Source organism: Canis aureus, chromosome 1, assembly GCF_053574225.1.
Source record: "Canis aureus isolate CA01 chromosome 1, VMU_Caureus_v.1.0, whole genome shotgun sequence".
NCBI lineage: Eukaryota > Metazoa > Chordata > Mammalia > Carnivora > Canidae > Canis > Canis aureus.
The window spans coordinates 69,754,676-69,778,981 of NC_135611.1; the positions used below are offsets into that span (position 1 = coordinate 69,754,676).

General features: G+C 45.7%; 1 protein-coding gene across 4 annotated transcripts in view; it reads right to left on the minus strand.

The window, feature by feature from the left end:
• The window catches only part of EPB41L2 (erythrocyte membrane protein band 4.1 like 2), a 192,536-nt gene that overhangs the window by 103,595 nt on the left and 64,635 nt on the right, over positions 1 to 24,306 (minus strand). Inside the window, exon 2 of one of the 4 annotated variants that reach the window (XM_077902919.1) lies at positions 12,490 to 12,609. The exons of 2 other annotated variants lie outside the window; for them this stretch is intronic. The gene's annotated coding sequence lies outside the window, so the exon portion shown is untranslated. Of the gene's footprint in view, positions 1 to 12,489; positions 12,610 to 15,323; positions 15,479 to 24,306 lie in introns of those variants that run through there. One more of the 4 variants, XM_077902906.1, reaches the window with a different exon arrangement.

The window sequence follows — 24,306 nt, forward strand, 5'->3', positions numbered from 1 at the left end:
ATATAATTCACATATAATAAAAAAATCACCCATTTAAATTCTAGTTAATCATCTTAAGTCTATTCAAAAGGGTTGTACAATCACCACCACTCTCTAATTCTAGAATATTCTCATCATTCCCAAAAGGAACTTTGTAATCTATTAATAGTTACTGTCCATTAGCCCCTCCTCCCAGCTCCTGGTAATTACTTTCAATCCTCATGGATTTGCCTCTTCTAGACATTTCAAATAGATGGAATTACACAACGTGGCGTTTTCACGGAGCGCAGTGCTTTCAAGGGTCGTCCATGCTGCAGCACGCATCAGTAGTGAACCTGTTTCTTAAAATATTCTTCACCATCTTTTGCAAATCATGTATCTGGTAAGAGTCTAGTAACCGGATTATTGCAAAGAACTCCTATAACTTGTCAAAAAAAAACAGAAGATTCTTAATGGGAAAAGAATTTTGAGTACACGTTTCTCCACAGAAAATATACAAATGGCCAATAAGCCCTGGAAACCATGCTCACCGTCATCAGTCTTTAGTAAGACACAAACCCAAACCGGGTCGGGAAAGCTTAGAGCTCTCGACCTTGACAGTGAGAATGTAAAATGGTGCAGCCACTTTGGGAAAGTTTCTCAAAAAAGTTACAGTCACCCATGTGACCTAGCAACTCACCCCTAGATATGCACCCAAGAGAAATGAAAACCCAGGTTCGCAGGAAAACTTGTAAATGAATATTCCTGACAACCTGCTTCATAATAGTCAAAAACTAGGAAGGACCCACATGCCTGCCAACCATGAACGTTGAGAGTCCATACAACAGAACGTCAAGTCGTACGAGCACTGAGGTACGACATACGGGGTCATACACAGGCTCTGAAAACATTATTCTAAGTGAAAAAAATACAAAAGGCCACATGTGGTATGATTCCACTTACATGAAATTTCCAGAATAAGCAAATCCCCACAAAGTAGGTTAGTGGTTGCAAAGGACTGGAAGATGGAGAGAACAGGGAGCAACTGCTAGTAGGTACAGGGTCTCCTTTGGGGGTGATGGAATGTTCTGGAACTAGGCCGTGGTAATGGCTGTACAGCCCTGTGAACACACTGAGAATCACTCAACTGTGAGCTTTAAAGGTGTGAGATCTCAATAATAAGAAATAGTTTTAAAAATGTTAGTTGTGGGGCCCCTAGGTGGCTCAGTCACTTAAGCGTCGGCCTCCTGATTTCAGCTCAGGTCACAATCTCAGGGTCATGAGATCGAGCCCCACATCAGGGTCTGCACTGGGCACAGGGTCTGCTTGGCCCTCTCCCTCTGCTCCTCCCCGTGCTCACGCCCACACTCTCTCTCACAAATAAAATCTTAAAAAAAAAAAAAAAAAAAAAAGGTTACTTGCTTCTGATGTGGGAGGGTGAGGACGTTCAGCCGGCCTGCCTCCGCTGAACGTGCCGGGCACATGAACAAGGAAGGACTGCCTGCCTTCGAGAAGCTGACAGGGGAAGGCGGCAGGCAGGTAAGTCGAGAGCACGGGGGGCCCCTGAGCCACTGGCAAGTGACATGCCTTCTCCCAGGCAAGGGAGTCACCGTTGGGCGCGACCTGGCACAGGCAATGGCCAACAGGACAGCGTCCGCCACAGGAACCCATGCACCGCACACGCCGTGGCAGTGGAGACGGGGCTCGCGGCAGCGAGGCAGCAAGGATAGGTGTGGGCAGTGGGCAAGCCAAGACGTACACGTGCCTCTGGATCACGCCGAGGAAGGCCTCAAGGGTGACAGAAACGAGGAGTCACACGGCATCTTCCGAGGAGTAATGCCATCAGGCCCGTGGGGTAGACGGCCCGGCCACGAGGTGCGGGAAGGGGGGAGCCTGTCCCAACTGCCCACACAACAAGGGGGGGGGGTCACACGCTGGTGGCAGCAAGTTGAAGGGGGGGAAGTCGAAGCCAGGACCATGGGAGACCCGCCGCCGGAACAGGGAACCCAAGGAAAAGAGGCTCAGATGCAACCGGTTTTGAATTCACTGCACTGACCCATCTGTCGAGCCGACCTCCTGTCGCACGGCCTCGAGCAGAGACGGGGGGATGCAGTGGATCCGGGGCCCACATCCTGGGTGACGGCTCAAGGCACCAAATATCCAGATGCCACCAAGAGGGACAGCGTAGTTGGAGACCAGAGGGTCCGAAGGGCCTTCCCCGCGCCCAGCATCCCCGGGCCCGGCGGGGAAGGCTTAGCGCCGAGGAAGGCGCAGGAGAGCAGGAGGGGAGGAGGGAGGACCTCGGGCCTGGGCTCCCGGGCAGAGGGGCCAGGGGACCGGGCACTTACCCCGGCCCACCCGCCGGGCCTCGGCCTCCCCGGCTCCACCTGTCCGGCGGCCGCAGACTAGTCCCCACTACATCCCCACCACGTGAGGCGCGGCCCGTAGGGACACATCCCTCCGTGGCCATGTCGGCCTCCAGCACCGTGTCGGGCAAATTGGGAAGTGAACCCACAGTCCCAGCAGCATGGCCACAGAGCTTCCAGGCTGTTCTGCCGTGAGAAAGGTTATCCCCAACATTCCTGAAGAGCAAGCACCGCTGATCTTGCACACTATGGAACTATACTGTGTCTTCAGGTAGTTTTTTGGAGAAAATATTAGTTCGATATAAACTAATACGTGAAAAATATTAAGGCATCACCTTCAACTAGGACGACGAGACGCATGATTTGTTGTTAAGTCACTATAAAGCTGACATTAAGGGGCAGCCCAGGTGGCTCAAACGTTTAACACTGCCTTCAGCCCAGGGCGTGATCCTGGAGACCCAGGATCGAGTCCCGCATCAGGCTCCTGGCATGGAGCCTGCTTCTCCCTCTGCCTGTGTCTCTGCCTCTCTCTCTCTCTCTCTCTCTCTCTCATGAATAAATAAAATATTAAAAAAAAAAAGCTGACATTAAGGAGCTGAAATGAAAGCTCGGGTAAATAGAATGAAGTTACTATTCATAAACCTAAGTTATTTTTTTTCCCTCAATTTATTTAAACTAAAAAAAAAAAAAAAAAAGAAAATTCACCCTTTTCTCCCACTTCTACATCTGAGAACCACCAGCTGTCCTCTTTATCAGGTTGGTTTTCATTTCCCCACATAAGAGATGTTAAGGTGTCTTTCTCCAACATTTCACTTAGCGTGACGCTCTCCAGATCCACCCAAGCCATTACAAATGGCAAGAATTCATTCTTGTTTATGAACAAATATGTGTGTGTGTCACAAATTCCTTATCCATCCACCCATCAATGAAAACTTAGGTTGTTTCCACGCGTTGGCTGCTGTAAGCAATGCTACAGTGAACATGGGATGCATACACCTCTGAGTTAGTGTGCTTTCATTTTCTTCTGATAAATATCCAGAAAAGGAATTAATTTAAATTTTCTGTGGAACTTCCATTCTGTTTTCTCCAGTGGCTCTATCACTAGTAGGTATTTAAAATTTAAAGTCATGTCTCCCAATAAGACCTTTACCTCAGTTCTTGAACTAGCCCCATATTGCACAGAAGGTCTTTTTCCTTCTTTTATTTTTTAAGATTTTATTTAAATTCAATTTGCCAACAGGTAAGCATAACACTCGGTGCTCATCTCATCATGTGCCGTCCTTAATGCTTGTCACCCAGTTTCCTTCTTTAAGGTGCCATTTTCCATGTACCACGTAAGTGGAGAATATTATTTACATTAATCATGAAACGACCAAGGTTGATTTTTAGTATATACTCCTTAATAATTACATTTTAAGAGTTGAGTCAATGTCCTGGTAAAAACTGAAATAAAAATGTCCTGCTCTTGTTCAAGCTAATCCAGATAATTGGTAACTTTCTAATTACTTTGGCTGTAAGAAATAACCTGGAGACCAAACAAGTAATGTTCATTTTTGGTCAAAATATTTTAGAAGCAATGAAATATGAAACTTAAAAAATAATAAAATGAAATTAAAATTAAAAAAAATTTAAAAATAAAAATAAATTTAAAAAAGCAATGAAATATGAAACTAAACTTTCCACTATGTTAGAAGCATTAATATTTGCATTTTAATCATAAAAGCTGTCACTTACTGTGTCAGACATCATTCATAATTTCTGCTCTTGAAAACATCCTACAGGGGAGGTATTATCCTCATTTTATATGTAATAAGCAAAGGGTAAAAGTTAAGTGATTTGTCCAAGGCTCCTGACGGAGGCCCACACACCCCTGTATCTCATAACTGCACTGTTTGCAATGACTGACCAACCAGGGCTCTTGGCGTAGTCCTCAAGGAAAATCCATGCCAGTTTATGAAAATGATGATAGAAGAGGATTCTATCCTGTGATTTACCATAATTAGGGTTGCCCCCCCGCCCCCTGCAATAAGAAATTTATAGATGAGTAACCATCACAAAGGAAATCATATTTGAATGTTATTATTGGCTCCATAATCACAGCTGAGCTGGTGGACAGAAAGTAGAGACCAGGTGCTGACAGAAAGAGCACAGATGACCACACCATTAACAAGCCTCCACAAGGGGTGCCCGGGGGGCTCAGTGGTTGAGCCTAGGCCTTCAGCCCAGGCCGTGATCCGTGATGTGGGCGGGGGTCCCGGGATCAAGTCCCACGTCGGGCTCCCTACGTGGAGCCTGCTTCTCCCTCTGCCTGTGTCTCTGCCTCTCTCTCTCTCTGTCTCTCATAGATAAATACATAAAATCTTTAAAAAAAAAAAAAAAAAGAGAAGCCTCATAAAGTAGTCTTCCTCAATCACTACTGTATTCACACTTTTAAGTTGAAGAACCTCAGAGCCGATCAGGATCATCCATCCAAACACACGTTACATGATAAAAAAGCAGGAGGGAGGTGGGTGGGGAATGGGCTACCGGGGTGAAGGGTATCAAGGACAGCACTTGCTGTGATGAGCGCTGGGTGTTGTACGCTGCTGCTGAATCACTCAATTCTACTCCCGAAACCAATACTGCACTGTATGTGAACTAACTAAACTTTAAATAAAAATTAAAAGAAAAAAAAAAAACAAGATAAACAGTAGAACTGGGGAATTGTATAAAAAAAAATGTATTTTGTAATTACTCAAAAATAAGGGTGGGTATAATTCTACGTAAATAAGTACACTCTTAAAATAGTTTCAAGAGATGAACAAAAGCTCAAACCTAAACACTACGTTCTTTGTTGACATAATGGTTTCTTGAACAAATTACCACCATCAAGAAAACATGATTATAGCACATCCATTCACCATAATTATCATGCCTGTGACTCTCAAGAGTTTCAAATGTGGATAAGCCTTTAAAGTCCATCACCCACTAAAATGGCAACTCCTGCAGTGGAATGCAAGCCCCCCTCCCACCCCCATGAAAGCCCCGTCAGGGCTGGGATCTTTCTTCTCTTCACTGCTCTGTTCCCAGCACCTAGACTGGCGGGTAGGGGTACCACGCAGAGTGCTGTGAAACTGCCTAGTCTGATACACTCAATTTTATCTTATCAACAAGGAAACGGAGGCTCAGAAACACAGGAGGTTTGCCCAAGATCACAAAGCTGGACTAGGGAAGCCAAACGCAGAACTGTGATTTCCCAAATGCTCATTCCACTAATTACATATTATAAATACAATTACAAACACCTAAAATCCATCACTAGTATGGTTATGTGACATATAACATACTAAGACCCTTCTGCTTATCAGCAACCAGAAAGTATACTGCTGTGCACAGCCAGCCCATTACACAAGCGTGTGGCTCTGACACAATTATCACGTTGGCATTCTCCATCTGGGTCGGCAGCGCCGGTTCATTACTGTAATGGCTCCATGAGAAAAAGCACGCATCACTTACCACGCCACCGAGCGGAAAACCATCAACAGAGGGTCAGCCCTGGTTAGGTAAGGAGTATGTTACACAAAACCATTCTTTTTGTCTTACCTTTATTTTTATTTTTATTTTTTTAACGATTTCATTTATCCACTCATGAGAGACACAGAGAGAGGGGCAGAGACCCAGGCAGAGGGAGAAGCAGGCTCCATGCAGGGAGCCTGATGTGGGACTCAATCCCGGGACTCTGGGATAAGGCCCTGGGCTGAGCCACCGGGGTCGCCCTTTGTCTTACCTTTAAAATGCGAGGTCGGTTCCCAGGCACTATCTCTAGCGCTATCCCAAAACCTGCCACCCAACGGGTGCCCTCATCAGAGCCACAACAAGCGAGGCCAAGCAGATACACTACTCTAGACACTCCTGCAGAGAGCTTCAAGCAAGGGGTTCCTGCTAATTATTGGGTCCAGACGTTTCCTTAAAACCTCGAGAGACCAGAGCCACTCTGCGAGCCCTCGATGCTAATAAGATGCCCGTACAGGGACGAGGCAGGTGCTGCGGCCAGCGGATGGCTCTCACCCTTGGCTGAGATCAGACCTCCAACAGGAGGCCTTGGATTTCTATCAACAAAGCTCGGTCCATCAGACAGCGGAGCACAGATTTGCAAATGGAAAAGTAGGATTTCTAACCTCCCAAGTGATGGTAAGGGAACCAAGAGGCTTTCCTGTGAACTTAGAGGAAGACATTTAGTTGTGCAACAAACAGACCTCTGTGACATGGGCAATGTGGGGACAGCTTCAATTCTGCCACTTTCTGGGTCTGACAAAACTGGTTTTCATCTACTGTGACTCGGCCACGGGGCATACAGGGCAACTTTCTAATACCCACAATCACTTGCTTATGTCCAGCTCCTCCAACAGCTACGGCCCAAGACAAGGTACTTAAATACCCAACCATGTTCCCTGGAAGCATCGAATGTGAGAGAAAAACAAAAACAGTAACCCCAATGTAAGAATGATTCAGCAGCCACCTAACTACTCAGGAAAGAGTAAGAGCTGTGTTTCTCAAATACATACGGCAAGAAAAAGGAGAGGATGGGGAAAGGAGGACGACGAAAGGGAAGAAAAAGGGAAAAAGAATGTCTGGAGAGGAAGGAGCAACAAAGCAGGCCGAGCGCATGTGATTCCTCTGTCCCTTGTAGGTTTATTTTTCTCAAGCGTTAAAAGGTCCCATATCCCATATTCAAATACGTGCAGCTACATCCCACAGAGACAATCTGTTAGTCTGAGTTCTCTATATGCTGAGGATGAACAAGGGATGTTTTTAAACGACCCAATGCTGCCCACCCCAGTTACCTTAATAACACACCCTATGACTTGTGTTTTTAAGGGATAAAGAATCTATGAGAGAGTCAGAACTCTTTCTGTAAAGATACAAGCTAGCATCTGGCTTAAATTAAACCCACATACACAAAAGATAGAACCGTTGCCCTGGGCTAGCGCAAGCCTGGACAGGGTCAGGTTACACTCAGAGCACCATTTCCTCCACCTCTCTCTCTTCACAGAACTCCAGTTTTGCTGGGCTTTTCTCTCCTCCACACACAGGCCAGGGAGGTGGGCTCCAGGCTGGCCCACAAGGCAGCGATCTACTCATGGAAGGCCACGCTGGTTCCCCTTCCCCTGCCAAGATGACACGCACAACACGCCTCCTGGGAGGCTTCCAGAAAGATCCCTCCCCGTGGAGAGTGCCCCACGCTAAAGGCCCCTGCTCTGCCTCCGAGCACCGTGCCCTTGACCCCCGGAAATGCCGTGCCCACCGTCGTATCCGGGAAGGGAGACCGGCCAAGGACCGGGGGACACAGCGGAGCCGGCACGCCGCACAAGGCCAGGCTCTACACTTGAGCTTCGCATTATGCGAAACAACACAGTTCCCACCAGGAACAAGGGACACGGTGGCGCCAGGGGTTCCAGTCCTGCAGCCACTCTCAGACTCCCCATATTCCGAGGCAAGCACCGAAAACGGAGCTCTGGGCCGCCTGGGTGGCTCAGTGGGTTAAGTACCTGACTCGATTTCAGCTCAGGTCTTGATCTCCGGGTCATGAGTTCGAGCCCTGTGTTGGGCTCCATGCTGGGTGTGGAGCTTACTTTAAAACAAAAACAAAGGGATCCCTGGGTGGCGTAGCAGTTTGGCGCCTGCCTTTGGCCCAGGGCGCGATCCTGGAGACCCGGGATCGAATCCCACGTCGGGCTCCCAGTGCATGGAGCCTGCTTCTCCCTCTGCCTGTGTCTCTGGCCCTCTCTCTCTCTCTCTCTCTGTGACTATCATAAATAAATAAAAATTTAAAAAAAATATAGACACATTAAAAATAAATAATAAAACAAAAACAAAGTGGTTAAAAATAAATAGATGAGCCTTAAGAAACTGGAAACACGCAGGAACTACCTCAGGTGGGTCATGGCCCTCATACCTAAGAGCCGTGCTTGTCAAATCGTCCCATTTTTCCCTGATGCACAAATTCTTAGAGCCTACTATCAAAGTTAATATCTAAGGTAGGATAAATGACAAATTCTTCATCCTAACAACTGTAAATAAGAATGAGATCTTAGAGTTCCTCAAAGTGTAAGACTCCGTTTCTTCATACACTGGGAGGGCCCCCCAATCCAATGAAAATCAGGACATAATTTTCAATACTGTTCAATTCCAGTAACACCTAAGACAAGTGCTAAGAATCTTATTTGTTAAAAGCCAAGTTCTTGCTGCTTTCATTAAGATGACGAGCATGGGATGATGTACGGAATTGCTGAATCACTATACAGCACACCTGAAACTAATACAACACTGTACAGTAACTACACTGGAATTAAATTAAAAAAAAAAAAAAAAGACATCAAGAAAGGTCTGGGCAATGTGAAGTCTTCTCTAAAGCAACTAGGGTCATCCCCAAAACAGACACCTTTTCCTAGAATGTGCAGAAGTCATTAAGGATCCCAGTACTTACTGGATTCCAGTACTTACTGGATTATCATTCTCATCTCCAACATGCACACAAACCTTGTCCTACCGGACCCTCCAACAGCACACACTAATCGAAGTGACAGAGACATCCCGACCCCTGCTGGCTCCTCATTAAGCAATTATGCATGGTGTGCTCAGAAATATTGACGAACTGCATTGAATTCCTTCTCTCAGACGGGGCCCCAATTTTTTTTTTTTCTTTTAAACAGCCAGAGCTAGATCTCCATTCTTTCTGTGCGAAGCTATCTAATCTTTGGATAAAATAACACAGTGGTTTGGACATCAAGTCTGGGAACTTAAAAAGACCAGGATTAGAATTCCAGCTGTGTCTCCTACTAGCCATGTAATAACCATGGAGGCTATCCAGCCTTGCTGAAGTTCATTTTCCTCATAAGCAAAACAGGTATAGAATACACACTCACTGGGGTGCTTGAAGGATTAAATTAGATGCTATACATAATGTGCCTAGCACACAGTAAACTCCTAATAAATGGTGGGCCGCTGTCATCAAATAGAGGTTCCGGGGAAAAAAGGGACTCTGCTCCTTTGTTCACTAAAAATAAAATAGTAACAGAACAGAAATGATAGTGATGATATCACCTATTTGCTGAGCATTGTTCTAGAGACTCTGCATGTGGCGACTGCTTTAATCTTCACGACTCTTTGAAGTAGGAACTAAGAATATTCCCGTGTGATAGATGAAGGAGGAAAGACAAGATAAAGGATTTACACAAAGCTACATAAACACATGGAAGAGCTGGGATTCAGCCCAAAGGTCCAGCTCCAGGTCTTCTGCAACACTGCCCTCAGTCCCAAACAACGTCGCTATCACGTGACTGACGTCTAGCACGGTGCCTGACACTTCGTGATCTGTAGAAAAAAGCAAAACTCAGACTCTCACTACCCACTTGCTGATCTGCCGTCCTAAGCAATATGTTCTAACCGGTCCCTGATAAATCTCACCTATTTTCGGGATGTCGATCGTATAATTTAGGCCCTTCTCTCGGAAGGAAGGTTTCTCGAGGCCTTTCACACATAGGTAGCAGACACAGCAATGGAAATGAAAAGAACCCCGCTCTCAGCCCAGTGAGGGGCAGAGGTAGCAAGACCAGCTTTAATATAGATTCCAAACACTCATCACTAATTCAGAAATGTGGGTCATTTAGACTCAGAAACTACTACTCATTTGAAAAGCTAACGGTTTTCTTCGAAGCCATCAGCGTCCTATCTTCAGGAAGCCACACAATGGGCCTCACGGGAACTCTTGGTGAAACACTCCAAAAAGGCATCATGCTTTTTAAAGAGCACTTAATTTTCATTCTCAATTGTGTTTGCTAGGTATGTATTTGCTCTCTAGCAAAATTTAAGTGACTCGAATAAAAAAGCCAAATAAAACAGTCCTGGTTATAAATTCCTTCAACGACAACAACAACAACAACAACAAAAAAAAAAAACTTTCAATTTTTGAAATGGCTAAGGCTGACTAGCCCCCAATGAGGGGCAGAAAGTGAAATACAGAGTTAAGAGGAATACAAAGGACACAAACGTATGAAAACGTCTCCATCACGCGCCTAGTACAAGAAACGAAAATTAAAGATTCAGAATGGAAAAATCCAAAAGCTTTATCATGTAATCACTGAACAAGACGACGGGGACAGAGGGGCATTCTTAAATTACTGCCAGAAGAGAAAACGGCATGAAATTCAACTTGTCAGCGGCTGTCAGAATTCCAAACGTGCAACTCTCACCAATTATCCTGCTTGCAGGAACAAATTCCACACATACACCTGCACACGTGTAACATAAAATAATTCTGTACGGGTGACTCGCCGTGACATCGTAATAGCAAACGATCAATGCCCATCGATAGGTGACATTATACAGCTGAATCCCACGTAACTGTAAAGAAATAAAAAGAAGGTATCCATCCCAGTTACAGAAATATCTCCCAGTTACACTGTTAAGTATAAAAAGCAAGATTCAGATAGCACACCTGATGTACGACACCTTACAGGCTGAAAGCCAGGTATGCGCCAGTTATAAATACGTGAATACACATACACATATTTGCATCCATAGGCACAAAAAATAGGGAAGGACACAGAAGAGAAAGGGCAACGATTACAGGGAATGCTGAGAGGACACTAGGTAGATGAGGTACAGACCTACAAATATGGGAGCCAAATTTTTCAGGGAGAAGTTTGCACAAACTGAAGAACGTAAAAGTTTTCTTAAGAGGACAGTATTTTGCATGAACATATCCCACGCATGAGTCTGCTTCCGTGGAGATGATCCAAATGCCACAACTGCCATAAGCGACAGCGCCTTTTCACCTTGCTCTGTCCTCATAAATGAGCCATATGGGTACAAAAGCCTTCCAATCTATTGCAGCTCAAAAGTAGCATTAAGAGAGCTTGAAATAAAATTGATTTTCTGGCATATGAAGTTTAAGCTCGTTTCTATCTCAAAGAGGTGGACACTTCGAGTGGCCTCCAAGTCAGCCTACATGACGAATCCACCCCTTACCCTACACAGGCTGCTCTCCTCAGCAGGGAAAGCTCAAAACCTAAGCTTTTAGAGCAACTGGACATCTTTTAAGTAAATCAATTCTTCTTTGGAAGATCCTGTGAGCATGATTCTTTCCACCTACGTGGCTGCTGTCTGGTACCTACATGTGAAAGGACTCAAGAAACAGTCTTTTCCAGAGAAGGCTTCTATGGCTCCGGAGAATGAGCCTTGCTCATCTTTAGCTTTTTCCCCTATGGTGTAGGGTGAAGACAAGAAGGCATCTTGGCTAACAGGAACACTGGTTTAAAAAAAAAAAAAAAAAAAAAAAAGGAACACTGGTTTACGTGCAGGTAGGCCAAAAAAATTATTCCTATTCTCTCCTGGAGGAGTAAAAACAGGGAACTTGGAAACAGATTTCTTTAAGTGTCAAAAAAAATTGTTTAAAGGGAAATAAAACAGATTGGGAAGATTCTTATTAAACTTCTAAGCCGATCACACATAAACATCCCCGACCTGTCAGCAGCATCCTCCACATTTACAGGGAAAAGCACGAACAAAACTGGCCTGACAAGCACAAGGTCATGTCTCCTGTCTACACCTCTTCCCTGCCCACTTCTGCTCCTAAACTCACATTAAGAGGGTAACTCTTTTCTGCAGATGAGTAACTACATGTTTCTGGTGCAGCGTTATGCATCTGGCGGCTTCTCGATAAAACGTCTTTTGTGATGTTCCTTGTACTTGGGAAACATCTGTGCCCGCACCATACAACATTCCACAGAAGAGAAAAATACCCTAATGTGCAGTTTCTTCCAATGACATCCGCAGCCAGGCTCAGAGCAGAGCCAACACCAGCACTCTCTCCTCCTCCTAACAGGCACCCGGGAGCGGGCTTTTTCTGAGGCTCATCCCACAACTACCTTCCAATAGGATCCTTCCCCAGCCCCATCAGGAAACTCACTTGGTACCAACTGGTAACCTACCACCAGTCTAATATTATTTCTGCATGAATAAAACTCTAAATTCTTTAGCTAAAATTCTTTAGTTCAGTAGGCTTTTCCCAAATAAGCTAACGACAAATCCACCAAGGTTAACTGCACAGGATAAACGCACAGGCTGCAGACGCTGCATTTTAGTAGGTCATAAGACAAAGTCTTGTCAAAATCAATCAACTCACCACACTATGACAAGGCCACCAAGCTGCAGCCTACACTGATCTCCCACTTCCAAATCCTCTTCTCCGTAAGCTTTGGAACACTGCAGTCAACAGGCATAAATATCTGAACCTCGTCGAAAACTATAATTCACTTTTAAAATGTTGATCGTTAGCTCTTCTTCCATTTTAAATATTTACAGCCCTACCAAAGAGCCATGCCCGTGCACAGCACATGTTCTTAAAATAGGAGACACTAAACTGAGGACTTTTCTAGCTGAGGTAAGCAGATCCAAATGTTGACACTAGTCTGGCTGGTCGGCAGAAGGTGCTGCAGACTGTTAGCATATGGACCATCCGAGGCTGCCGTGAGAAAAGCAACTGTCCCCAGGCGGGAAAAGCTGTGACTACAATGGAATTAGAGACATGCCATTTGGAACGCCTCAAGCCTTTCTCCCCGGCCACACCCCCCCCCCAAGTATTTCTACTCTGAGCTTTAGTTCAAAAACTATTTTATTTAGTAAAAGCTTCAAACACGGACTTCTTGGGTGGGGCTGGCTAGGACATATTTTTGCTTTAGCTAAATACATTTCTTTCTTTGGAGGGAAGAGTCTCAAAATTCAACATTTGTAAACCTGATTCGGTACAGAATCCTGCTGGAGAACATGCCAGGATGTGCATCCAACCTTCGAGATCCAACAAAAATTCAAGAACCCCAGATGTCAAGGCTTAATATTTCCCTTTCCAACTTTGTGATCCAGTAGGATGTTACCCTAGAGGTCACCAGCGCATCACAGGGTGCGCACGGGCACACACGTGGAGGTGGGGCGGGGCGCCTGCGGCTGGCTGTCCACAGCACCAGGGTCACCTGCACAGGTATTTATTTATTCCCACACCCAGTGGCCCATCACTTTAAGAGATGGTTCTTTGCTGGGCCTCCAAAAGGAAAACCTCTCCTTCACAGGTACATACATGCCTCCCTGCCCCCAAATATGCCAGCTGGTAACTGCTTCGGCGGTCTAAGAGCAGCATTCCCTCAGGGTGGACAATCACAGACCCTGCAGAGATCATCTGGCAGTCACAGTGGTACTGCTTGTTTCATTAGAAAGGAACACTAAAGCAAGGTCCTTTTTTTTTTTTTTAAAGGAAGTTGTCAGGTTAATAAATTATATCAAGAAAAAGCAGGAAGATAATTTTTTCTAAGCCTGGATGTCAGAAGCTGGGCAATAATGGGGAGTTGTCCCATTTCTTCAAAGTGACAACAGATGACCTATTCAGTAAAAAAAGAGGTTAATACTTATCCCTATTCAAACAGTATTTACTTAGGGTGTGACAACTGCAAAACAACATACAATTCTCGATCGCTGGTCGTGGCCACTAAGTCTGCAGATGCTAAAAAATGTGACTTCAACTCTGTGCTAACCACAGTACAAGTGCCTTTAAGCAAATGAGTTAGGCTGAAAATGAAGCAGTTTCTAAATTAAAATATGTCACCCTTTAACATGTTTAAAGAGTAACTGTAAACTATTAACCTTACACAGTGCTCATTGTGCTTTAGGAACAATTCACTTTCACACAGTATATCGTACGCCTGAATAAATCGACTGTGAACAACAGGACAAGTATGTCACATAAACCAACTAGCTCCATTATTCTCATAGGTCAAGCCTGAAAAAGCAATTATGTTAAAGATAACTGGACAAAATTCAACATCTGCCTAGAAAAATGCACACAAGGAGGCCAAAGCTAAACTCTGGCCACACGCACGCACACAAAGGTACTTTACATAGGACTTGGATCAAATATAGCTGAACGCACCCCCTGCCAAGCAGCATACTTACCTAGGCTCCATGGACTCTGTACATTAGTATTTTCCAAATGTTCAGGCCCCTGGATATTGACACTCGCAAAAGCAAACTTTCTTCAAAAGCCAAAACAAACAAGCACATCCCACAAAACCCACTGCTACAACAGAAATGTCCTCAAATCTCCCCCCTTAAAATACATACGCAGCTTTTTTAAAGTACATGGAGCCCGCTGTCTGCTGTTCCCTCATTAGAAGCCTGGGAAGCTGATGGGAACCCAGCTCCCAAAAGCCTACAGAGCAGGACCGGCCCCACCCAGGTGGGACGGGGCTGGAGAAGGGCATGCCCAGCTGGGTGCCAAGCCACTTCATTCCCCAGCCAGAAAATCCACACGGGTCACAGGAAAAGTCATCTTCCCGCTGCTCGCTCTGCCCACTAAGTGAACACTTCACAGAAAGAATGGTTTTAACAACGACTGTAATTTTATGAGTCTAGTTTTTATAATCCTACTATTGCTGAAAAATTTCTCCTCAGTGTTGGTATCATTTTGGCTGTGGGTTTGCGCCTCTTAACCCTTTTTTTTCTCCCCCCCAACTTTGTTTTTTATTTCTGTCATTTGAATCCCCCTACAGAGAGACACCAAAAGCATATGTATAGAACACAGAATCGAATCTTTCTCTATAAATTATCATTTATAGATACCAAAAAAAAAAAAAAAACCTGTAAACACATAGGTGTTTCACTTTTATGTGTTGAAAACTGGACTATTTTGATTCATTTATAAAATAATTTGCTTATTCATTCAGACTGTATTTAAAAATAGAGGCTCCTTTAGATTTAAATTTATAGGTACCATCGTATGGTCACAAAGCTGCTAAGTCCCTGCTTTGTCCTTGTCAATCCTACACGAGACATGATGGATACAAAAGGTAATCCTATATCCACAGGTCATATGAATACAAATACCTAATGGAAAGCAAAACACACTCCAAATCATTAAAGAAAAATGCATTAACTTTAAGATTCCGCTAAGAGATCTGAGAAATGACTAACCTTCCTTAATCCTACAACACCAACCCTCTGCCCTTTACATTTCCACGGTTTAAATTCAGGTGTGCGTGTATGTTCCAGTACAAATCCTCACATTAGTAAGTCAGGACCAAGAGACTGCATCTAAGGATGTACTTTCACACCCTCACTGTGCTACCGTGTTCTTTTTTTTTTTTTTTTTTTTTTTTTTTTATGCTACCGTGTTCTTAGGTCAATGAGTATTATGTGCTCACTCCACCTACAGAATCTTGAGAAAAAGTCTCTTCAAATTACTTGAGATATTTAAAACAAATGTAACATCAACATAAAAAAATATGTTATGAAACATGTTAGTGAAAATATGTCCCAGTAGCAGCTCTGAAGAGACTGATCCATCAAAATAAACAAATACAAAACACCTTTTCCTGAAATAGGTTACTCTGTGGAATCCCTAAGGCTCAGAACTCCCGCCATGCCAGGCAGCACTGCATCCAGTGAAGGTAACAATGGTAGATGTCTACAACCCATCCCAGCCATCTCTCATCACCCCTGTGCCCCCTATGCTCATAGCTCTCCTATTGCTATTGACTGAATTGTGTCCGCCCCAAAATTCACATGCTGAACTCCCACTGTGCTGATATTTGGAGCTGAGAGCTTTGGGGGAGAAGTCAATTTGGAGGAGGTCACAAGGGTGGGGCCACCATGATGAATCAGTGCCCTCATAAGAAGAGACACACCAGTCTGCTCACTCCCTCATTCTCCCCTGCTCTCTCTCACTTCACTACGTGGCAGCCAGTGACAAGCTAAGTAAGAAGGGAGCCCTCACCAGAAAGAGACCATGCTGGCACCTTGATCTTGGACGTCCAGCCTCCAGAAATGTGAGAAAATGTGCGTAAGCCACTCAGCGGTGCTGTCCTAGGGCAGCCCACGTGGATCACAGCACCTACTTTCTCAATAATACAGCCCCATGCTACTGCTCAAGCTCCTCTGCTGTCTTCAATATAAAAGATCCTGCTCCTAAGACATCTGAATTTCATTGTTTAAACAAAAGATTAAGAGAAGACAGGAAAATCAGTTTTATGGCACTATAATCTGGAAATAGAACAAACCATTCATACGGAAGATAAAAAGAGAACCCAGAAAATATAAATGAGTTTCCAAATTCATACACCCAATAAGTGGTAGAGTCAGAATTCACACCAATCAATTCCATCTGTCTCGAAAGCCAACGCGAGTGGTGGTGTATTCATACCACCATAGTGGTAATAAGCACAGCTGCTCCCCAAAGCCAACGTACCTTTCCACCAAGGTCGCATCACTGCTATTTTAACACCTTTGTTTTCCAGATGAGTAAACTGAGCCCCAAGGAGTGAAATAACTTCTCCAAGGTTACTCAGTGGGTTGCTGGCAGAGAGGTACACAAACCAAGTCCAGGGTCATTTAATCCATTCATTCCCATAAAATTTTAAACACATTAAAGTGCACAAAATGCATAAGCTGAACATCCACAAATATCTTTCCATAAAATTGTAAAATACAAGTTTATATTTATTAAATTTGTCTTGTGAAGATCCTAAGTAGTCACGTTCTGATACATGTAAAGGGGAAGTTAGGGGCACCTGGCTGGCTTGGTCAGGGGAACACATAACTCTTGGGAGTAGAGATCAATTAAGTAAAACTGCAAAAAGGTGCAGGGAGTGGAGAGATTAAAAGTTTATCCTAATTTTTTTTTAAGAATACTATTTTTTTTAAGTGCTCCAGCTTGTTGGTTGGGGTTAGAGTGTGGGACATTTTTCCTGTATTTGTTTACATGGGTTTGTATATAAATAGAACTTAATGTTAAATCCAGTATCATAATTTGACTTTTAAAACTGTCCTACCTTCTGCTTTATGAAAACAAAAATATATATAATTGACCAAGATGTAGAGGACCCAATAATCTAATAGGTCACCCATAGCTCCAAAACCATAAGAAACACAAACTCAGTACAGAAAGTAAAGTTACCAGTATTGCAGAAAGACAATGAGGAAGACCATTCCTTTTAATCCTCCCATCTTTATTCATCTAGCTTCTGTCTGAAAAGCAATTTGTCACAAAAGGGGAAAAAAAGCATGTATTTTTCTGGCATAACTCTAAAATAACCTAAAAAGTACTCCCCAAAACTCACTATTTTTGATTCTACTATTTTACAGAGATTCCTGATAGGAATCTAGGTACTGATTCCTACCTACCAATTGGCATACAAGACCATACAGAACAAACATGTAGAAGTTTTATCATTCTTTCAATCTGGTTGAGCTTCCACTGGTCTATAAAATGTTCTAACAGCCCACATTTCATCACTGTTATCTGATATCTGATGTCAGCAAAAAGAAAAAAAAAACCCCACTGAACTAGTTCCATGGTTTCTTATGCGTAAGTTCTCCTTTGACAACATACCACGACAGTTTAGCTTCTCTCAAGCTCTAAATCCAGAATAATTTCCACAACTGCAGGAGTCATTTGCAAAGTTTCATCCCTGCCACATTTTTTTAAATGTAATATTAGAAAGTGCTATAGATTCACAAGACTTGAAGGGAAAAAAACATCTTATAGTCCCAGATGTTTTTTTTAATGGGTTTTTAGATAAGAGAGTAGGTACAGGGGAAGACATAACAAAGAGGTGGTGGTTGGGAATCCATAACCAGAGAGTTAATGTCTTGAAAGCATCTAAAAAAGCGTCAAGGTGGAAGGATTTTTTTTTTTATATAATAAATTTATTTTTTATTGGTGTTCAATTTACCAACATACAGAATAACACCCAGTGCTCATCCCGTCAAGTGCCCCCCTCAGTGCCCGCCACCCATTCACCCCCACCCCCCGCCCTCCTCCCCTTCCACCACCCCCTAGTTACCCAGAGTTAGGATTTAAGAGCTCTAACTCAGATGTCAAAAGTAGCACTGAGACTTACACACTCAGGCGAGTACGCCAAGCCAGCATTTACTCTTCAATGTATTATTTTCATTCAGTCATGTCTAGGAAACGTTTGCTAAGTTCCTCCTTTGCACCAGACACTAAGGCCTTCTTCCCCATTCCAGCCCTCAGGGAACTCACCAGTTTGGCAGGGAAGGCAGACGCATAACTAATCCTACCATGGGTAACAAGGGCTATGGCAGAGGGACAGGAAGGCCACAGCAAAGAGGACTCCTTGAGGAGGCCAAGGAAGGAATCACAGACTTACAATGTCTAGGCTCATCGGTACCATTTTAAAGGAACAAATGCTACTGCGAATAACATGGCAACGACACCACCTTTGCCATAGGTGTTCAAATAAAAGCACCCATCAAAAAGCCTGTTGCATAAAAAGCAGAAACAAAGACCTTGCTAGCACCTGGGAAACACCCTACATCTGGCCGAGCATAGTGGAGTGCTTACAGAATTAAGAATTCAGAGCCAGAAGAGACCTCAGTGTCCGTGTACCTATAGCCCTTGCCTTTCACAGACGCAGAAGCTGAAGCCCGCAAGTCGAGGACTTGTCCAGGCTACGCAGTTAGTCTGCAGCAGAGCCCAGGCTGCAGGTCACCAGCAAATAATACCAGGCCTTTCCCCACATGGGTTACCCGGCTGCATGAGGAGGAAAGAGCAGAGCCCTAGGATGGAGAAAGCAGGCCCCAGAGGCCCCGGTTGGGCTCCCCAGTGGCAGAAGAAACCAGGAGCCTGGAGAGCAGGCACCTGGTAGGCCTCAATGTTCCCCAGCTCTGCCCCCATACTCTGGGCCCAAGAAAAGCCCTAAACCTTCCATTCCCCAAAAAAGGAGGTTTCAAAAAATAAAAAGACCATTGCCAAGAAATCACGTACTCTTCGCCATCTGAAGGAACATTAAATTCATAATCAAAGAGTCTGATATACGTCACCACGGCACACTACCACCTCGCTGGTGCCAACCAGGTAAGAGGAAGGTCCCAGCAGACCACTTGCCTACATCCCGGGGTTGTTGCAAGGATCACAGGAGAATCACCACAGGAGCCACTGCTGAAGTGCAAAATGCTGAACCAATGCAAGTGACTAACAGATCTAGAATTCCAGTGGTCCAAAAATTCATCTAGGCTTTCTCCTAAAAATGGCTAAACATGCCGGTACATTTATTTAAAAAAAAAAAAAAATTAAACATGAACATGTAGTCATCTCTTACCAATTCTATCATATCTATTTTTTCCCCTCAACTTGTGGAAGGAAAACTGTTTCTCCACCTTAATTCACTTTCTGTAACTTCTCTTCTTTCCCTTCCTTTCCAGCGGCACCACTGTTTCCAAGAGACCCCGCTAGAACTTAAGTGGCAGGGACGCCCGGGGGGGGGGGGCTCAGCGGTGGAGCATCTGCCTTCGGCTCATGACCCTGGAGTCCTGGGATCGAGTCCTACACTGGGCTCCCTGCATGGAGCCTGCTTCTCCCTCGGCCTGTGTCTCTGCCTCTGTGTCTCAAATAAATAAATAATCTTTTAAAAACTAATATACAAAGAGGTCATACAAGCCTCTTACCAACAGTCCTGTTGTGCCCGGTCGGACACGACTTGTACCAGGACAAGCCAGGCAAACAAGCAGCGTACAGCTGTGGGTCATGCCCTGGGAGGGATGATGCCCGAGCGGGTCTCCCTCCTGCCCCGTCCCCTTCTGTGTGACACAGGCCTCACGCATGGCTTGGGCACTCGTCTGGGCACCAGGTTACTTCCAGAACCTTAGAGCTTTGGGAGCTCTGTCATTTGAAACTGGGGCTCCACTCTGCAGCTTTGCCTGTGCAGCCTCGCTCCCCCTGAGGTGAATCACGGAAGAAAACCCCACGGCAGGTGCTCGGGAGCCCTCGGCCACAGCCCGTGCCCACCCCAAGCAGGAGGAGGCCCAGCGGCCACCGGAGTCCTCACCAGTAGTTAGCCTCACCTAGGACGTGCTGACTTCGGCTCTGCACATTGGGGGTAGGAGGGGGTTCTGCTAAAGTCCATTCATTTGGTGAGGAGTTGCTGCCTCCGGAGAGCGGCTGGGGTCACACACCCGGCTGAGCCTCCACGCCAGCAGTGCAGGGGAGGGCATTTCCCTCAGGGCTACGGAGCAAGAGGAGCTCAGCTGGGCACGATGTGCTCGACGGCGACAGGCGGCAAGGACGCTTCCCACAGCGACGCTGCGCTGACCTTCAAGGCCGAGGGGGGCTTCCTGGCCCTGCCCGTGGAACGGAGTGAAGGGCCAGCCCCGAGATAAGGGCCCCGGACACGGGGGGGCACACAGGGGGCCGCCAGCGAGCAGTGGCCCTCAGTGTGGACGCCTCCGCCGCCCCGCCGGGCGGACACTCGCCGCGCCCCGGGAGGACCTCGGCACCCCGGAGAACATGTGCCGCAACCAGAAGCGGGACGGGGCGGCGGCGTCCACACCGACGGCCGCGGAGACGCCGAAGGGGCGGGTCAGTGTTTCGCGGTTAAAAGGCCAGGATTTGGTGACCAGGTGCGTCGTGGGGCGCGCAGAAGCCATGTCCCGGGCTTCCGGAGGCTCGAGCTCGGTCAGCACGGCCGGGGCACAGGAGGCGGAGGTGGGGGGAGGGCGCGCTGCCAGGCCCAGGGCGCTGCCGGGTCAGGGGGCACGTGGAGCCCCGAGCGACGCCGAGCGAGGAAACCCTGAGCAAGCCCCGGGGGAGCCGCGGGGGGGGGGGGGGGGGGCGCGGGCGCCGCCCAGGGGCCCTGGGGCCCGGCGGAGGGCGGGGCGGGGTAGGGTGGGGCGGGGCAGGTGACCCGCAGGGCAGGGCAGGTGACCCACGGGGCGGGGTGGGTGACCCACAGGGCAGGTGACCCGCGGGGCAGGGCAGGACAGCTTAAGGCAGCCCCGCCGAGCAGTGAGCGCCCAGGACCCCAGGGCGGGTGCGAGGTGCAGCGGAGGCCTGGGCCGGGAGGTGTGGGCCAAGCTTCCCGGGGCCTCTCCACGGGGCACAGGCGGGCAGAGGCCCAGGCTGGGGGTCACGTGCCTCACTGCGATCCAGGGCCCGTGGGGCTAGGACACGCGCGCCTGGGGCGGAGGGCCCCGGCCACTGAAGCGGGTTCCGCCTCCACGCCGCTCCCATCCCGCTGGGGCCTCGCAGGCCGGCTCCCCACCCACGGTGGGGCTTGAACCTACAACCTGAGCCAAGACCTGGGCCAAGACCAGAGCCAGATACTTAAGTGCTGAGCCATCCAGGCGCCCGGAAACCTCTGAGGAGCTTAAGGAAGAAAAGAAAAACTGAGGAGAAAGGGAAAATTTTGGAGAAAATATGGCCAATCCCCTAGAATATAGCCAACGAGAATTCTCTTAGCATTCACGTCAACACAGAATTCAAAACAGGTTAAACTGAACTATTTCCAACATTAAGTTACGGGCATTTTAAAAGCTTTGTTTGAGATTCCTCAGAGAACCTTCTAATATATTAACTTTGTACGTCGAAGGCAGTAAACTGCCCAGAAGGACCATATCCAGTAAGTGCCACCTTCGCCCCGGTTTAGCAGCCGCAGAGAAGCTGAACAACTCACTGAAGTCACAAGGTCTGGAGAGCGCTGCTGTCATTGCAGCGTGTGCCAAGGATCTGGCTAAATGGATTTTACAAGATACAATAACTATAACTGTAATTCCTATTCTCAGACTGTGAAGCCTGTGTCTCAATAAAATGCTGATTTAAAAGACAAGACAATAAAGACCACCGTCACTACCAGAACCCTGTAAGAGTATGTGAAAGGTTATAAAACAAAACTCCTTTTATAGAGTTGAATCCTTTCCAGGGTGGGCCTTTAAGACATTCTGACAGTGCACACAAATACTATCTCTGGAACGGAACCAGAAAGGCACAGCTGCAACACATCTTCCACTGAAGTTGTAACGGACTCAATAGCAGTCCTTCCCTTGAGCAAGGGAGTCCATAAAAGCCCGAAGCAGAGCTATTTTCCCCTACCAACTGCTCCGAGGAACTCCTCTCTCCTCATCCAAACCGTAGCTTCATTAAAAACCTGAAATGGACAGCGTGGACAGGATGCCTTCACAATAGGTTTGTATAAGGAAATCTAAATAAAACTTAAAAATAGTGACTACTATATGGTTTTCATTAAGAAAAATCCCCAAGTGAACCAAAACTATCCTAAGAATACAAGGAGATACATATTTTTTGAATTACAGTCCATCAGCATCACAAACAGGAAATTTGGATGGATTAGCAGGATACTTTTTTTCGCCAACACTCTTAAGAAGTTAGTGACCAAAAAAATTAAGATGACTTAGTATTCTCAATCCTGATGTATTTTGAACTTATGCTATATCTGGTTATTTATGGCAGCTAAGACTGACAAAGATGTTTTAAAATCAGTTAGGAATAACCTACAACAATGAAGGTAAGCACATCAAAGGTTTATTTGTCATGCTTTCCCTGCTGTAGTTTTGACTATGTTTCTTTTTTTTTTTTTTTTTTTTTTTTTTATTTATTCATGATAGTCACAGAGAGAGAGAGAGCAGCAGAGACACAGGCAGAGGGAGAAGCAGGCTCCATGCACTGGGAGCCCGATGTGGGATTCGATCCCGGGTCTCCAGGATCGCACCCTGGGCCAAAGGCAGGCGCCAAACCGCTGCGCCACCCAGGGATCCCGTTGACTATGTTTCTATAGCAACACCAACAAATACTCTTCTACAAATACTTCTGCAGCCAAGATAAAAACCAATAACCACTTCTCTAATTCATTTCTATCATGGCTTCCAACAAAAAATATCAGCCTTTTGGGGCGCCTGGGTGGCTCTGTCATTTAAGTGTCCAACCCTTGATCTCCATTCAGGTCTTAAATCACAGTCATGATTCAAGCCCCACAAAGGGCTCCACGCTGGGCATGGAGCCTACTTTAAAAAAAAAAAAGAAGAGGGATCCCTGGGTGGTGCAGCGGTTTAGCGCCTGCCTTTGGCCCAGGGCGCAATCCTGGAGACTCGGGATCGAATCCCACGTCGGGCTCCCGGTGCATGGAGCCTGCTTCTCCCTCTGCCTGTGTCTCTGCCTCTCTCTCTCTCTCTCTCTCTGTGACGATCATAAATAAATAAATTTAAAAAATTTTTAAAAAAAGAGGAAAGGAAAGGAAAGGAAAAGGAAAAGGAAAAAGGAAAGGAAGAAAAGAAAATCAGCCTTCCTAAACCATTCCAGAAACATCAAAACCTAAGGCTATGCATATATCACTTGTTAACCACAACTGCAGATACCCTTAAATCCTTCACAAGGGGAAACTAATGACAAAGGAGGTATAATTCTGTTACTACTTTGACAATAACTCATTTTGAACAGAAAGAGACAAGATAGCAAAAGAAAGTGATTACTAACAAATGACTTACTTGGAAAATTATCTAAATTCTAGAAAAAGAACACTGAAAACTTTGTGTCAAAATGTAAAGCAAAGAATTCAATATTCTGAGGCCCCAAGATAAGCGAATTTCTCTGCCTAAATTTCAGAGATGCTTTCAAAATCTTTTGTTAGTGCCATTGTTTTGAAGTAAACAAAATATTTTACTAGTAGCAATAGGCCTGCCTCTTTTGTGAGCAAGCACATGCAGAATGCTTTACAAATGCCCGGACTTAAGCCTCAAAACATCTCTACACAGAAAATATTATCAAGTTCATTTTTTTTTAAGATTTTTAATTTATTTATTAGAGACAGAGACAGAGAGAGAGAGAGAGAGAGAGAGAGAGGCAGAGGGAGAAGCAGGCTCCATGCTGGGAGCCCGACCTGGGACCTGATCCCCCATCTCCAGGATCACACCCTGGGCTGAAGGTGGCGCTATACCACTGAGCCACCTGGGCTGCCCTCACGTTCATTTTACACATGAACAAAATGAGCCTCAGAGAAATGAAATACCTTCCCTTAATAAGCATGGGATGCAAAATAGCACAGTGACCACCAGTCCTAGAGTTAGCAGGAGATAGATAATCAAGATTTGAATCCAATGCTATTTTATTTGAAATACATCCTTGGCATTACACCATGACACTTCTGCA